Source organism: Mycteria americana, chromosome 7 (assembly GCF_035582795.1).
Source record: "Mycteria americana isolate JAX WOST 10 ecotype Jacksonville Zoo and Gardens chromosome 7, USCA_MyAme_1.0, whole genome shotgun sequence".
In the NCBI taxonomy this organism is placed as follows: Eukaryota; Metazoa; Chordata; class Aves; order Ciconiiformes; family Ciconiidae; genus Mycteria; species Mycteria americana.
Window position 1 is genome coordinate 69886119 of NC_134371.1, and position 12846 is coordinate 69898964.

Sequence of the window (12846 nt, forward strand, 5' to 3'; positions counted from 1 at the left end):
GCGGGCAGGATTTGGAGATCTGTGTAAGATTTCAGCCGGTTCACGTACGCCTGCTTATCACCCGAACGCTGCAAGAGCCTGCTGCTGCTCAGTGCCCGAGTCCTGATTTCCTTGGAAGCCCGGTGCTGGGCTCCGGGCTGGTGGGCTTGGGCAGGGTCCTGGGGCAGGTCAAGCCCCGGTGCTCAATGTTAAAGGGAGACAGAGGTTTGTGTGAGCCTACAAGATTGTGTGGAGGCACTGAGGGGTAAGAGCTGGGTAAATCACCTCTGCATCATCAGGGCAGAAATACAAACATAAAGGAGCACTCTACAGCAGCGCTTTTCCCCATGGCGGTGGGAACAGAATCACAGAATCGTATAGGTTGGAAAAGACCTTTAAGATCATGGAGTCCAACCATAAACCTAACACTGCCAAACCCACCACTACACCATGTCCCTCAGCACCTCATCCAAACGTCCTTTAAATACCTCCAGGGATGGGGACTCAACCCCTTCCCTGGGCAGCCTGTTCCAGTGCTGGACAACCCTTTCCGTGAAGTAAAATTCCCTAATATCCAGTCTAAACCTCCCCTGGTGCAACTGGAGGCCATTTCCTCTTGTCCTATCACTTGTTACCTGGGAGAAGAGACCGACCCCACCTCTCTACACCCTCCTTTCAGGCAGTTGTAGAGAGTGATGAGGTCTCCCCTCAGCCTCCTTTTCTCCAGGCTGAACAACCCCAGGGCCCTCAGCCGCTCCCCATCAGCCTTGTGCTCCAGACCCTTCCCCAGCTCCGTTGCCCTTCTCTGGACACGCTCCAGCCCCTCAATGTCCTTCTTGTAGTGAGGGGCCCAACACTGAACACAGCATTCGAGGTGCGGCCTCACCAGTGCCCAGTGCAGGGGCACACCTCGAGTACTCGAACGTTCAAATAGAAATGATTTTTCAGTACAATGAAACAAGGGAAGTATATTAGAAAGTGAAACAATGGAGCTCTGACCCCAACGCTGTAAGCAGAGCTCGGCAGGAAGGGAGGAGATGGGCAGTCCTGCCTCAGCAGCCCCTGCTCCCGCTCACAGCCCCCGGTCCCCAGAGGAGCCATTAACCCGGGTGCACAGCTCCGCACCTGACGAACAACACGCAACCCGCTTCTCGCAGGCTCTGCTGTACCTTCTTCCACCTTTTTTAAAACTGTGCATTCACAATTTAAATATGAATTGAATTTACATAATATAATCGTTTCCCATCATTTCTAATCCCACTATTCTATTATGCCCATGTTAATCAGGCTGCCTGAACACATGAACATAACTGTCCCTTCTAGCCTTAAAATCCATCAGACCAGCATCCAGCTGCTCGACGGGCCTGACCCAGCTGGTTCGATCACTGTTGAATGTGCTTACGCCGATTTTCACAGCTCTTCATCAGCCCCACGTAAACATGCTTTCTGGGCAAAACATGAATTTTGGAGACTGGGTGTCAGCTTGCCTGCTTTGTGCAAATCAGATCCCACCATCTTTAGCCCTTCGACTTTAAAAATGAAGCTATGGCTGCCGTTAGCATAGACTTGGTAAGGGCAGAAGAGACTCAGCGGGGAAATCTGCACGGTACCAGCAATGTCAGGGACTTTGAGTTCCTGAAAACACGGTTACAAGAGTGGCCAAACCGCCGTGCTCGCTCACCACCCTGTGCTGCTCTGCTCAGAATCAGAGCTGTAGCACAACACTGACACTTTCCTCAAGTCTTTGCCTTTAAAGATAATTTTTTACTTTAAACATTTAACATATTTCAGGATGCCTTTAAAATAATTTATGCATACATTATAATGCACATTTAAACAGGAACACCTTCATTATTTCAGGCATTTTCTCTTTGTTGACAAATATAGGGCGATGCAGCAGATGATAGCGGTCACGTCCTGCTTGCTGACGTAATTTCGTTCTTTCTCCTGGATTTATTGCATGGATACATATCTGAATGGACAGGAGAAACAAGGGCAAATGGGCGTGTAAGAGGCGCACCAGGTCGGGAGCGGGAGCACGTGCCGTGCTTGCAGCAGCGCCGGAGCCTGCCTGCGAGCGCAGGGTGGGCGCAGGCAGCCCAGAGCAGGTGTCAAGACGCGGCTCATAGCAAGCAGCGGTGAACGCCTGGTCTCAAGAACCCTAATAGACACTAAGAAAAAAGAAAAAAAAAAGCCAAACTTTGTATTAAATCTACTTTGGAAAACTGTGACCCACTTCGAAACGACTCGCAACATCACCGCCAGCTGACACCAATCACGTTTTTAATTTTTACTGTCCTGGTTTGTGATGATTTAATAATGTGCATTGTCAAATTCTGTCTTTAAACTTTAATTGCTAAAATTCATCTTTGAAGAATATTTTTCAGTATCAAGAATGTAAATAGAAATAGGGCCGAACAGGAATAATATGAATAATTCAACCTTACGATATGCAAGTTTTATACTTGGAAATGAGTGATTCACTCCTACTGTATCACAGTCATCGCAAAGTGCAGACATTAAAATATGGAAAAAAATGTGAATAAGCCATAATTATTTAATGGCGTCGTAAGATTAGAATTTTTTAGATTGTATTTTAATTGTAACGTACCTTACGGTGCGAATTGTACGTCCTGAGTTTATAAGAGAGCCAGCTTACTTCAAAACAAGAGAGCGCCCGGCGCCAGCTCGCCATGAGCGGCGCGTTTGCCAGCCTGCCGTAAGTGGGTCACGGCTCTCTCGAAGGACTGTGCGCGGATTCCCTGCTGCCGGGCAGGTTCGACATTGCACGCGGTGCAGGTGTTTCCTGCGGGATTTGCAGGACTGTGAGCCGCTCGTTCCGGTGTAAGGAACGCGAGCGGGCTGTCCGCGTCCGCGCGGCGGGTGAAGCGGGCTCACTGCCACGGCACTTGAGGCGTGCGTCTCTGAGGTCGGGTGCCCGACTCCGCTGCCGCTAAAGTGGGGCAGGACCCGATGGAGGCATCGCTGCTCTGCCCTCCATCATCTGCACGTCTCCATGCTCTCTGAAACCTCTGGGGAAAGAAAAAAGTGTGAAAACTTCCTCTCTTGCCTTATTGACCCAGAGGCGTAAGTCTGCTCCTGCAACCTAAAATTCGGTAGATTCCAGCATTTTCTAGAGTTGGTACAATTCCTCCTGCTTCTGTAACTTCTGAATTTCTGCCTTTGTCCTGTAAAGAAAATACCCGTGTGCAGTTTGGGGCTGATGTGGGTTCAAAGGCAGGGCCCTGAGGGCGACCGAGGTTTGTCCGTCAGCAGGTCCCCGGGCCCTGAGGGAGACGGTCCCTCCCGTCCCCCGCTGCCGCAGGGCGGCTGAGAGAGCTGCTGGCCCCGCGCCCGCTCCGGCAAGAAGAAGAAAAGCACATCGACACCTTGGTACGCCCAGCGGATTTTGTCTTTTCTGAACAGAGAGATAATACATTGTGCTTGACACTACACCTACAATTTTACACCTCGATGATTTTAATGTTATGAATAACAGATAGCAAACACCAGTGCCCAGCGCTCTCGGAAGGAGGCTGCAGTGCTGTGGGGTTACCTGGGGCTCCAGCTCCTCCACCGCAATTCATCCGGGGCACTTCGGGTGGAACACCTCCTGCCTGAATCCATGATTTTCTCTGTTTACAACATTCTCTCTCTAAACGCACAAAAACGTGGACACAGGTGAACTACGCTGATGCGTTTATGCTGAGCTAACTTTTAGCTGATGAGCTGCAGACAGAATTTCACAGGAGCGGACGCAGCGGTGCTCTGCAGACCCCCGCTCCCGCGTAGCATCCTGCCTCGTGCTGCAAAGGTGTCCGAGCCCACAGCCCGCGCACCAGGTACCGGTGGCTGTCGGCACTCCCGCCATCTCCTAAAGACTCTTCCCATACTATTATTGCCTTCCAAAAAGCGCAGAGAGAGATCTGAGAGCACGTCAGTGCGCGCAGCCAGTGCTCCACCACCCAGCAGACAATGCCGGTTCTGGCACCTGCTGGAGCTCAGCCTGATCACCACCACCATGGACGTTTTACGAACTGTACCCAATATTTCTTCCACTTTTCCCTTTCTCTCCTCTCTTACAGCACAACAGACTGCAAAATTATATGGAGAGGCTCCCCGTGGAGGAGGAGCGTATCTCAGTGCCCCCCAAGTAAGAGCTGGCCCCGATCCCTGGCCACAGTGGAGAAGGGGCTGCGTGAAACCGCAGCCAACTAGACCAGCGCTGAAACACGTCTGCGATCGTACCTGGACAGGTAAGCAGAATCAATAATCTGTAAAGAAAATGAGCAAGGAAGCGTTTATACCCGTGGCAAGTTCACCATAAATCATTAAATGAACATTAAACTTAATTTTAAAGACACCAACTGGCACTATAAACGCTTAGGCTTTCAGGTTTACTGAAAGAGTAGCAAGCAAAGTTACAGAAAAGGGTCTGCTCTAAACAAACATAAGTATTTATGAATATAAATGAAAATCTGAACTTATGTATTCTTATTAATTTATAAACATCGGGTTTTCCTACAGAAAAGTGAGACTTCATGCATTTTCCAAGTAACTGTAGGTTTCCAAGTAACAAACTGCAGCTTGAAGACCTCTGCCAGGCTTTCCTGTTGGAGCACACACAGAGCTGGTGTGCGTGGGTCTTGCCGTTCCGTTCACGTCTCCACTGCTGGCACCTGGAGACAATTATATCTACAAATAGCAGAAGTTAAAGTTAAGCGCAGCCCGAGGAAACACAGTGGCATAGGATGTTGGGGTGTTTGGCAGCTGGGAGCCTGGACGCGATGCCTGTGCCATCCCTGTGGCCATCCTCATGGCTGTCCCCGTAACTGTGGCCATCCCTGTGGCCATCCCTGTCTCCTTTGCCATCCCTGTGCCTTTCCCCATGGCTGTCCCTGTTCCTGTGGCCATCTCTGCAGCCATCCCCATTCCTGTCCTCGTCTCTGTGTCTTTCCCCATGACCATCCCTGTGGTCATCCCCGTGGCTGTCCCCATCACTGTGGCCATCCTTGTGGCCATCCCTGTCCCTGTGGCTGTCTCCACCTCCATGGCCATCGCCATAAATGTCCCCGTGGCTGTCCCCATTCCCCTCACCGTGCCTGTCCCCGTGACTGTTCCTATCCCCATGGCTGTCCCCATGACCGTCCTTGTCCCTGTGGCTCTCCCTGTCTCCACATCCACCCGTGGCCGTGCCTTGGCCAGGGCCACGGTGGTCAGGTCCCACGGGGGCCTGGCTCTGGGCACACATGACGTGCAAAAGCCCCTGCTTTGTCCGGGCTGCGGCTCCGGGGGTCCCAGCCGCGGCCCCCGGTGTCCTGCCTGCCCGTGCCCCCAGCCACACGCGCCCCTGGGGGAAGCGAAGGTGTCTGGCAGGACTCTGGCAGTACGCTTTGCAAGGTGTGCTGGATATCCAAGCAAAAAATGGTGGTAAAAGCTAATCAAAAGACTATCAGAAATTAATTGTTCACCTCTTTTCTATACAATATGAAGATAATTGCTGCTGTGGCTCCCACAGTGTTTCACAGTACATACGAGTGAACAGGCACCCTGATAGGCAGATGTCTGATGGCAAGTTACAATAAATATTCATATACATAGTTAATACTAAAACATTTTCTTCTCTACTACTTCCACTTTACTTATTTATAGTTGCTGGAGAAGCAGACATATTAGAATATTAATTTTCCGCTTTACTGGAATGATTTCAGAGTCAAGTGCCGTCAGAACGCCAAATGCAAATGCGAGGAGAGGGGGTGTGACTCACACTAATCCCCTTCGCTGCTTTTAAAAAAAAGAGGGTTTATTTATTTGCATTTTTCTTCTTTGGAGACTTCTTCAGATTTGTCAAAAAAAGCTTTAGAGAAGGTTTAAGCCAGGTGTGTATGGCGAGCGCGTCCTCACAGATCTGAGCGTGCTATGTCCTGTCTCGGCGGCGGTGCCAGGAGCCTTTGCGTTGGGGGACCTAGGGGAGACCCCTCTGGGTCAGAGCCTCCCCGCCTGGCGCCCGGGCGCTGCAGGCTGCGCTGCGCGGCGCGCGCGACGGAACCGCTCGCCTTGCCGCGCAGGCAACGCTGCCCGGCACGTCGTCAGTCGCAGCTGGGTAGCAGCGTCTGCTGCGGGAGCGGTAACCTGCCGACGAAGCGGGTAATCTGCTCAAAGTGAAAAGCAGGCTGAAGGTTAAATTTTGCGTTTTCCACTGAATTTGCACATAGTTCCTTGCAAATGGCCAACTTTTGTGCTTTCATTGAAATATGCATATTCTGCTTATATTCACTTAAATTCATCGCCATGGGATGAGGTATCAGAGGAAATAGCCGTTTGTTGCTTCTCGAGAAATTTCAGCTAAGCTTGTACCGCAGTGAGAAACTGGGCCCCGTCCCCGCTGTGGTCAGGGTGCGAAGGTCAGCGCGGCAACGTCCAGTGCCTTGATCAGGGCTCTGCTCTCATGCAGTGACTGGATATCAAATAGTAAACTTGAGTGTTTTCTTTCTCTAGAAAAGAATTGAGCAGTCCTCCAAGCAAGCAGAAGAACGTCTCTGAAAGACCCTGACTATGAAAGCAGAAGACTTATGTGGGTAGCAATAAAGTTTAATTTTAATTAGATTATAGTATTTCAGGAGGGCATCTGGGTTTTTTTACATAGTTGATACTGGCTGTTTGCTCATTTTGTGGAATTTATTATCAGATCAATTGGTTTAGGCAGCTGGGGAGAAGGGTCTCTGGTACCGTTTAAGATAAAAAATGCTGTCTCTCTTCAATAAATCCAATCCAATCATTATTAAATCTTTTGGTAAATATCTTGAAGAAATTAGGTCTCCTAGTGTTTGTGCTCGTGGATCAAGGACAGAAAGATGGAGTCAGATGGCTTTCAGGTAAGCAAACAGGGAGAGTCTGTTATTTCGAGTAATGGATGGAGTGCTACCTAAAGTCAAATAAAACAATACAAACAAAAGCCACGTACACACATATTTTTCCCAGGTACCACGCGAGGTGAGAAATGCTACAGGCGCTCCTGGAGCTGTGCAGAAACCAGCAGAAACACCTCACGCACAGTGAGAAAACACAGACCTGGCGAATTCTCATCACCCTGCACGAGGGTGCTGGATCGGAGCCGTGCTGCGGCGCGGAGGGAGCAGTCACCCAGACAGCCGCCCTCCTCGCTGGGGCACGGGGGGACAGGACCGTCACCCTCCTCACTGGGGCACGGGGGGACAGCACTGTCACCCTCCTCGCTGGGGCACGGGGGGACAGCACCGTCACCCTCCTCGCTGGGGCACGGGGGGACAGAACCATCACCCTCCTCGCTGGGGCACGGGGGGACAGGACCATCACCCTCCTCGCTGGGGCACGGGGGGACAGCACCGTCACCCTCCTCGCTGGGGCACGGGGGGACAGAACCGTCACCCTCCTTGCTGGGGCACGGGGGGACAGCACCGTCACCCTCCTCGCTGGGGCACGGGGGGACAGGACCATCACCCTCCTCGCTGGGGCACGGGGGGACAGCACCGTCACCCTCCTCGCTGGGGCATGGGGGACGGCACTGTCACCCTCCTCGCTGGGGCACGGGGGGACAGGACCATCACACCGGTGCTCACACGGGATGGGGGCTGCATGCCGTGCCTGCGGTGCCCAGCCCCTGGGGACAACTTTCTGCTGCCGCCGAGAAATTCATCTTTGTGAGGAAAGAGTGCACCAGCCCTGGCACAAGGGGCTGTATGGAATAAACAGGGAGCTGTTTCCCTTCCAGACATGATCAGGATACCCGCTGGGAGCCATGTTTAAATCCTGGATGCTTCGCTCTGCAATTAAGCTTCAAGACTGAAGGCCGAAGCAGATACTGAAGACTGTATAGCAAATATTGCAATCCGACAAGAAGTTCTGTTGGACATGGACGTGTCTATCTCAGCTTATCTGCGCAGCACCTGAAACGTGGTGAGATGTTCAGGGATCCTGAACATGTGTTGGGAGAGGTGCCAGGAGGGGAGGTCCCCTGAGACACCAACCTTGGTGAAGCACATGAGGGCACAGCTAGGGTGGTGGCTCTGTGCAGTCTTCTGACTTCATGAATGCTCCAGCATGCCCACACGCTCCCAGTCCAGCCGCCGGTCCAAGGATGGGTTTGCACGCCGTGACGTGCGGGTGCAATGGCAGCGGGCACAGCACCTAGGCACGGGGCTCTGGAAGCTGAGGCATGTGCGCAGAGTCTGGCCACGAGGCAGTAAGTCCTACGAGCTCTTCCCGTAAGTTAACAGGATCCCCAAGGATAAGATTTAAGAGGATCCCTGTGGATGAGGGTCCTCAGCGATCCCCCGACAACAACCTCGGCACTTCCAGCCCACCTCTCAAATCACAGCTGCTTTGTTGCTGTTGTTGTTTTCTCCAAGGGTAGAAGCATATGTGCATAATTCGTAATTTCAAATGATTTGTTGCCTGCACCTTTAAAGGTCTGGAGAAAGGCATTAATTACCCCCTCTTGGCTTTAGGTCATGCAAATGTGTTCCTTGTTGTCTTCCTTGAGCCAGCAGTGCAATTGCTGCTCAGCTCAAAATTGTATTAATTTCTAATATTAATACAATAGTGTCCAAGTATTCTGCAGTTCCCCAGCATCTGTCACAGATGGCTCCAGAAGAAATCTGCTGCTATTATAAGATCACATTTAAAATTTTGATATCTGCTTTAAAAGGGCAAACCCTGCCAGCTGACAAATAATAAGTGGCCCTTTTGTATTCTGTTCCATTCTTATCCATTTTTCATGCTTTAGCAAGGTGAAGCTTTCTAATCAAGGAAAAGAAGCATGGGCAAGTGTAGATAATATATTTTGATGGAGGTTTGTAATGAATATGGTATTTATTAAGACACAAGTCATTAAAAGAAGCCTTGCATGGTTGTTGCACATTATTTTATTGATTTTTTTAAATGCATGGATCAAGGCAAGATTATACCTTACAAGAAACATTTCTATTTCTAATCTTTAATTTGATAAAGCATCACCGTATTTGTTGATTTGTGCCATTTAAGTTTTTGTGGTTTTTTTCTGTACACATGCTGTGAATTTTAAACTCAGGGCAAGCTTTGAACGAAGAGGACTGAAGCTGTAGAGAGTAATGATGGAAGTTTGGAGAATAGATTGAGGTCATTGCTTCTCTTTTCGAGCTTTTATTCGTGTATGTGGATATAGGGTGATCTGACTTCTACTGAAGTCAATTATAAAGCTGCTCTTTATTGCAGCAGTGAAGGACTAAGTAAGTTCCTTGTAGACATAGCAGATGTCAAATGGATAGTCTTGGGGGATGAAGGATCATCTTCACCAACAGAATAAATACAGCCTGGGCATCAACAATGAGAATTCCCTCGAACCTTTGCCAATACGTATTAATCATCGCCGGAGTCAATACGCTGTGACGAAGGTTTGGGTGGGGACAGCGCTCTCCCTCCCACGCTGGTGCGGCCCTTGGGTGCTCTGCTCTGCTGGGGCTGTCCCGCTGGCCGCGCAGCTGGGCAAACCCACTGCTTTGGGAAGCTTCACCGCTTGGAGAGCGGCCTCGTTTATCAAGAAATCAGACGGTGCTGGTACTTATCGCTATCAATCACCCCACGTTTGGATGGCATTTAACTTAGTGATTGCTTTTACTTGACATCTGCAGTACAGCCCCTCAATTTTTTGTCTTCCTTCATATAAAAAATATATATGTACTGATTTGAATAAAGTATGCATTCTCATATAGTAAAACATTATTTTTTTCTATTAAAAAAGGTAGGAAAAATAAATTAAGGTTAAGATTAGACCTTCAGAGCTATCTCAGCTGGCTGGGGTCCCACGGCCAGACGAAGAGCCTGCCTGCAGGGTGTCACACCAGAGCCAGCGGCCTCTGAGACACAGGACGGGGCGTGTGGCGCTGGGGGGACGTGGCGCCCGGTCAGCAGATGCCAAAGTGCCTGCGCTACCATAAACCCGCCTAAGGGAAGGTGTCAGGTAGGGAGATGCACACACAGCTTTGGCAAAAGTCCTTGATTCTTACGCTTGTTCATACTCTTGAGAGGAAATGATAATTACTTTTTTAAAGGCTCCTTTTGTTGCCGTATTGCTCGTTGATCGCCCCGATGGGGAGATCAGTAAGGGCAAGTGACCCTTCACTGGGTGACGCAGCAGTGGGAGCATGTGGGTGGAGAAAGGGGGGGACGTCAGCAGGGACGCTAACCTGGGGACCAAGCCCACACCGGCCAGTCCTGCTGCTTTCCGAGTCCTGGGATCAGGAAAGGAGCCGCTACTGATCACCAGTGGTCACCAGTGGTCACCAGTGGTCACCAGTGGTGTTGTGTAATGGGAATGCTGCCTGGCTTGTGCTTTAAATATGCAGATGTTGTCTGGATTTCTTTTAAGGTAGGCACAAAGCTAGTGATTAAACAGAATGTTGCAAATACAATTTTAAATTAATTGGTTAAAAATAGATTATTGTTTTCTATATCTGATCAGCAAAGTCCGGTATAAACAAGTCTTTTGTGAAGAAATGCAGGGAAAAAAAAAGAAAAGAAGTGTTACTTTAATTCCTTATCTCAGTTCAGATTAACTCTATCATGATAGGCTTGAATTGCAGTTTAATGCATGTCCACAGGTTTTGTCTGGGGCTCCTTCTTGGAAAGAAAAGGAAGCTTTTCACCTGCTCTAGACTAGCAGGGCTCAGAAAGGGCTAGGATAAAAGGAGATGGTGAGTGATTTGAAAGGACGTTGACCCCAACTATACTGTCACCAAGACCTGCACGCTGGGAAGATTTTTCTTTTCTCTCCTGCGGGAGCTGTGCAGGTTCCGAGTGATGGATCGCAGCCTCTGCGCTGCCGCTGCAGCGCGTGTGGTGAGGACCGGCTGGAAGCGCGTGGGTCGAAGCAAACATGGAGGGAAGGCAGAGCACAGCGAGCATGCATCCAAGGACCACGACAGAGAAGATGAGGAAAGGCTGTGTTCTCCAGGCTCCGGAGCTCCCCAAGAGACTCCCACCTTCCCTTCTCTTCTGAAAATATAGCAAATCAAACACTACGGACATTTTAAAAATGAATATCATTGGTCTATTAAATGAGTCGAGCATGTGCAAGCTGTTTTTCAGATACTAATTTACTGATATTGATTATCTGCTTTCCAAGGCTTTCTACTGTCACCCCATGCTAATAATTGCAAGTCCCTGTAATGCACTGGTGCAGGTGTTTGTTACAATGGTATTAGTAAAGGCACTCAGACTCCATCATGTATAGATTAAAGTACTATTTATTGAAGCTAACGCCACCAGGGAAGAACAGATAGTATGGTAATGTGATGTCCCTTCAGACGCTGGGACCCCGAGTGTCGTGGTGTTGGACAGACGTCCTACCTGGGCACAGCAGGCTGCGAGATCCCACCCGTGGAGAAGTGCCTCGGCATTTTAGTCTGTAGAGCTCTTACAGCATTTCCCTAGGAGAAAACAACCCTATCCCTATTTAACCCTATCGCAGGGAAAAAAATAGAAGGCCAAGGCCCAACTAGAGCTTAATCTGGATACTGCCCTAAAAGACAATAAAAAATGTTTCTATAAACACATTAGCAACAAAAGAAAGGTTAAGGAGAATCTCCATCCTTTATTGGATGCGGGGGGAATCATAGTGACAAAGGCTGAGGAGAAGGCTGAGGTACTTAATGCCTTCTTTGCCTCAGTCTTTAACAGTCAGACCAGTTGTTCTCCGGGTACCCAGCCCCCCGAGCTGGAAGACAGGGATGGGGAGCAGAATGAAGCCCCCATAATCCAAGGGGAGATGGTTAGCGACCTGCTGCACCACTTAGGCACACACAAGTCTATGGGGCCGGATGGGATCCACCCAACGGTACGGAGGGAGCTGGCGGCAGCGCTCACCAAGCCGCTTTCCATCCTTTATCACAGTCCTGGCTCACCGGGGAGGTCCCGGTTGAATGCAGGTCAGCCAATGTGACGCCCACCTACAAGAAGGGCTGGAAGGAGGGTCTGGGGAGCTACAGGCCTGTCAGCCTGACCTCGGTGCTGGGGAAGGTTATGGAGATCATCCTGAGTGCCATCAGGCGGCACGTACAGGACAACCAGGCGATCAGGCCCAGTCGGCATGGGTTTGTGAAAGGCAGGTCCTGCTTGACCAACCTGATCTCCTTCTATGACAAGGTGACACGCCAAGGTGGATGAGGGGAAGGCTGTGGGTGTTGTCTATCTAGACTTCAGTAAAGCCTTCGACACGGTTTCCCACAGCATTCTGCTGGAGAAACTGGCTGCTCATGGCTTGGACGGGCGTACGCTTCGCTGGGTAAAAATCTGGCTGGATGGCCAGGCCCAAAGAGTTGTGTTGAACGGAGTTAAATCCGGTTGGCGGCCGGTCACCAGTGGTGTTCCCCAGGGCTCTGTGTTGGGGCCAGGTCTGTTTAACATCTTTATCAATGATCTGGACGAGGCGATGGAGTCCACCCTCAGTCAGTTTGCGGATGACACCAAGCTGGGCAGAGTGTTGATCTGCTGGAGGGCAGGAAGGCTCTGCAGAGGGACCTGGACAGGCTGGATCCATGGGCCAAGGCCAATTGTGGGAGGTTCAACAAGGCTCAGTGCCGGGTCCTGCACTTGGGTCACAGCAACCCCATGCAATGCTACAGGCTTGGGGAAGAGTGGCTGGAAAGCTGCCTGGTGGAAAAGGACCTGGGGGTGTTGGCTGACAGCCGGCTGAATATGAGCCAGCAGTGTGCCCAGGTGGCCAAGAAGGCCAATGGCATCCTGGCTTGTATCAGCAATAGTGTGGCCAGCAGGACGAGGGCAGTGATCGTCCCCTGCACTGGGCACTGGTGAGGCCGCACCTCGAATGCTGTGTTCAGTGTTGGGCCCCTC

The 12846-nt window shown here is 50.5% G+C and overlaps 1 protein-coding gene across 1 annotated transcript in view; it reads left to right on the forward strand.

Moving 5' to 3' along the window:
* The first annotated feature begins 482 nt into the window (after nt 1-482).
* ACADM (acyl-CoA dehydrogenase medium chain) overlaps nt 483-12846 on the forward strand; it is a 769283-nt gene continuing 756919 nt past the window's right edge. Inside the window, exon 1 of the mRNA XM_075509012.1 lies at nt 483-536. The gene's annotated coding sequence lies outside the window, so the exon portion shown is untranslated. The remainder of the gene's footprint in view (nt 537-12846) is intronic.